The 4,199-nt window shown below is 33.7% G+C and overlaps 1 non-coding gene across 1 annotated transcript; it reads right to left on the minus strand.

Moving 5' to 3' along the window:
- Window positions 1-2,480: 2,480 nt before the first annotated feature.
- On the minus strand, window positions 2,481-2,552 carry Trnag-ucc. The gene has a single exon. It is a non-coding gene; the product is annotated as a tRNA-Gly (tRNA).
- Between the last annotated feature and the right edge of the window lie 1,647 nt (window positions 2,553-4,199).

The following is a 4,199-nucleotide window of genomic DNA, read 5'->3' on the forward strand; positions in this document are numbered from 1 at the left end:
ATATGACGTAAACATTGTAATAGTATTCTGTTTGTCCTGCTGGTGAACTTAATTACTGACACAAGGGTATTAAGAAGCAGCAGGGTACCTCAGAGGAATGACAGCAGACAGGGATATGGCAATTAATTCGACGAACAACTAGCCTTTGATTTGACCAGAGCTTTCAGTTTCACTTCGACAGACAGGCCACTCTCCTGATATGCTTTGCTACTGCATGCTTTGTCATGCCTCAACACTAATCGCTGCCAATTAGGCCTAACCTAGGATCAGTCTAATCTAGGCTTCAGGCAAACTAGGGACGGTCAGTCACGGTAAGCCGATTGACGCAATTTCCCCGTCAACTAATTGGGCTCTGGTGCTAATGCTGCTAAAAGTTTTCCAGGTCTACTAGTCTGATGACTTTCAAAGCAAATAATATCAATAAATTATTATTACAAATTTTATTCAACTGTGGGAAGTAGTGATGGTACAGGAAAAAATAGGGCGATAATTTCATATTTGAATTATGTAAAATTTCACATGTATTATATCATATTAACAATTATATGGCATGGGCCTTTACTGACAAAAAATATGACCACTGTATTATGTATTTCATTCAAAAATGAAAATTATCTCAAGTTTCTTGATAAATGAAATAATATTCAACTTTAGAGATATTTTGTGCCTGCCGTGAAGTATCGAAAATTGTACATTATTGATACAAGTTCTAGGATGGAACGTTTTTTTTACTTTGATAGGTGATGAAAACTTGGAGAGCAATAACATGATTGATGATGGTGAACAGTAGCAGTTGAGCTCAAGCTCCAGCCACTCTAGTTCATTTTCATTGGTAACTTGAAAATGATACTGTTATAAGTTGTTACAAACAATAAAAATTAGCTAAGAGAGAAAATAGTGGACTTGCTACCGCAATATTAAAAAAAACCATCAATTTGATTTGAATGATCAACTTTCATGCTAGTCACTTCATCATAATAAATACAATTTAAGGAGATTGATTGTTGGGGAATTAGTTGAATGAAGATGACACTTCAAATGTATGAATGAGAGGTGACATTGTGAAATTATTTCAGAACGATTTTTTCTATACAATATTCTAATTCTACATTATTGCAATACTAATCCAAATATGAATGATGATTTTTTGTAAAAATTGCATTCATCAGTATTTTTTGTTAATGAATGAGTTTAAATGCAATGAATCGAATAAATTCAGCACAACTGGTAAGCAAATTTGTATGAATCAGTGAAGCCTTATTAGGCAATAAATCAAACACCGAATTGAATAATAAAGATGTCGAACAATGGAATTGAGTTTGTGAATTAATTTCGGCCCAACAGAGTGTTCATAGCAGTCTGTATGATAAATTACCTCCAAAAACCAGGTGTTTAGTCCAGTTATTTTCGGTTCTGTTTTCATTCGGTTTCAATTGTTAACGAATACGATGAAAGTAGAGGGGAAAATTGGACAGAATGAGAGAGTAGAATGATGAGTAGTTTTAGAGGAAGTGAGATGTAACAACAGAGAAGTGAGATCATGATCTGTTTTGGCCCGAAAGCAGAATGAATATTTAGTAGCACACTACGTTTCTCCCCCAGTTTTGTAATAAAATGTCTCTATCTCTGTTGTGGCTTTTAGCTAACTGTATTTGTTTCTCGCTCAATCTCACTGTTCATTTTCATTCACAGCATTCAATATGAATTGTAGCATTGCAGCAGCAGAATTACTGCTGCAAGCTCAATAATGAATTGTGAAATAATACCTTAATGATAATAATGCGATTTGGTTCTTCCCAGATTAATGATTAATGAAGCGTGACAGAAAATTTAAAAACACATTCCAATTTGAGAACGGAACAAATTTTTTTTTATCATTTAGACAATATTATATGAACACAAATAAGAAAATAGTTGATGTAATTATCAAATCATTATATTTGTTATTAACATTTTCTCCTCCCTGTATCTTTTGAATTTTGATTCCATCATTATCACAATATTGTGACAGAAATATTTCTGAAAGTTGATTCATACTATAATGTTGAGAATAATTGAAATAGAGGAGAATAATATTAATTCAATTGAGATTGTGTTTACGATGTAGGAATCAATGCTGTTATACACTTAATGAATTATAACAGTAAGTTATTCTATTGAGAAATAACAGTATTGAATGTTGTTATAATTTAAAATCAATGCATGATAAATCTTAAAATAATAATTACAAAATTAATGAAATAAAATAATCAATATCGGAATCAGGAATGAATCTTGAAGATAATTTACTTTTTTTTATTAATCTCAAACATAGGCTGGAGACACCAGTTTACAAAGGAACAGGTATATTTCGTTCACTTTGAAACATAACGCAGCTGATGAGATAAGTTATCATTGACTATTCAAGGAAATTTTTGTAGTTTTCAATGAGAGTAGATTTAGTTTCATAATCAAGATAATATCAATCAATAAAAAAATTGTGCGATGGCCGGGAATCGAACCCGGATCAACTGCTTGGAAGGCAACTATGCTGACCATTACACCACCATCGCACCTGATAGTTTCAAATCAGTTCTCTCACTATTTGAGATGGGATGATGAACGTTGGTTTGAATGGATCACGACCACGATGGAGGAGATAAAAGGTAGAGTTTGCGGTGAAAGGCAAAGTGCCATTGATATAGAAATTATTGCTCTTGGGTGAGAGAGAAAGATGTTGAATGAGTGAGAGAGAGTCAGAGAGTACAGGGAGGAGTGGAAGGAGAAAGAAACACCGTGCAAGCAGCAGCATAAACCTGGTCCCCGACTTTCTCGAATTCGAAAATAAATTATACCATATTTTTGTACCATTTTTGTACCTTTTTGTACCACCAAGAAAATTTTTGTACCCCTCCCCATTTTGAAAAAATTGAATTTGAAAAGTCGGGGTACAGGTTTATGCCTCTCCCCGACTTGTTCAGATTTGAGCGAAAATTATACCATTGTGTTCTCTGATTTTTGTACCATTTTGTACCACCAAAAAAAATTTTTGTACCGCCACCCATTTTGGGGTACAAGCGATTGAAAAGTCGGGGGCGGGACCCCGACTTCAGCAAAATGCAATGAAACCCATAGCAAATTGATGCTAGATTTTTGTACCTTTTTGTACCACCAAGAAAAAATTTTGTACCCCTCCCCATTTTGAAGAAATTGCATTTGAAAAGTCGGGGTACATGTTTATGCCTGTCCCCGACCTGCACAGATTTAAACGAAAATTATACCATTGTATTCTCTGATTTTTGTACCATTTTGTACCACCAAAAAAAAATTTTGTACCGCCCTCCATTTTGGGGTACAAGTGCTTGAAAAGTCGGGGGCAGGACCCCGACTTGAGCAAAATGCAATGAAGCACATACCAAATGGAAGCTGGATTTTTGTACCTTTTTGTACCACAAAGAAAAATTTTTGTACCCCTCCTTATCAAAAGTTATTTGAGTTTGAAAGTTTTGTATCAAATCTTGTGATACAGAAGTGATTATATCCATTGTCTATAATCTACAGCGTATCATTTAAACCAATTAGAATGATACAAAACAGAAAATACTGTTGCTTAGACCACTAGAACTGGAATTAAGGTATTAATCATTGTCAATAGCAAAAATGGAACCTTTTCTTCCCTTTCCAATTGGAAAATATTTTTGTACCCCTTTTATTTCGTGTTTTTGAGGTGTGAAGTTTAATTTCCATTACAGTGGAAAAATGAGGAAAATATTATTGAAAACCGTGATTATAACGGTTCATTGATTACAGAAATATGTTTTTCACCTGATCTGAGAAGAAAACATAATTTTGTACCCTTCTACATCATAAGTTACTTGAGTTTGAAAGTTTTGTATCAAATCTTGTGATACAGAAGTGATCATTTCTTTCTACAATATGTAACGTATCATTTGAACCAATTAAAATGATACAGAAGGGAAAAAACTATTTTTTTGGCCACTGAAAGTAATATTTGGGTATTTATCATTGTTTATAGCGAAAATGGAACCTCTTCTCTCCTTTCCAATTGAAAAATAATTTTGTACCACTTTTATTTCGTGTTGACAGAATCCAAGGGCAGGGCAGTGGACTGTGGATGATAGTTGGTATAAATACCTACAAATAAATCTTTGAATTCTGTACATAAAAATACTGATAGCTTGAAGTGTGGTAAGTACGCC

Source organism: Nilaparvata lugens, chromosome 7 (genome assembly GCF_014356525.2).
Source record: "Nilaparvata lugens isolate BPH chromosome 7, ASM1435652v1, whole genome shotgun sequence".
Taxonomy (NCBI): domain Eukaryota; kingdom Metazoa; phylum Arthropoda; class Insecta; order Hemiptera; family Delphacidae; genus Nilaparvata; species Nilaparvata lugens.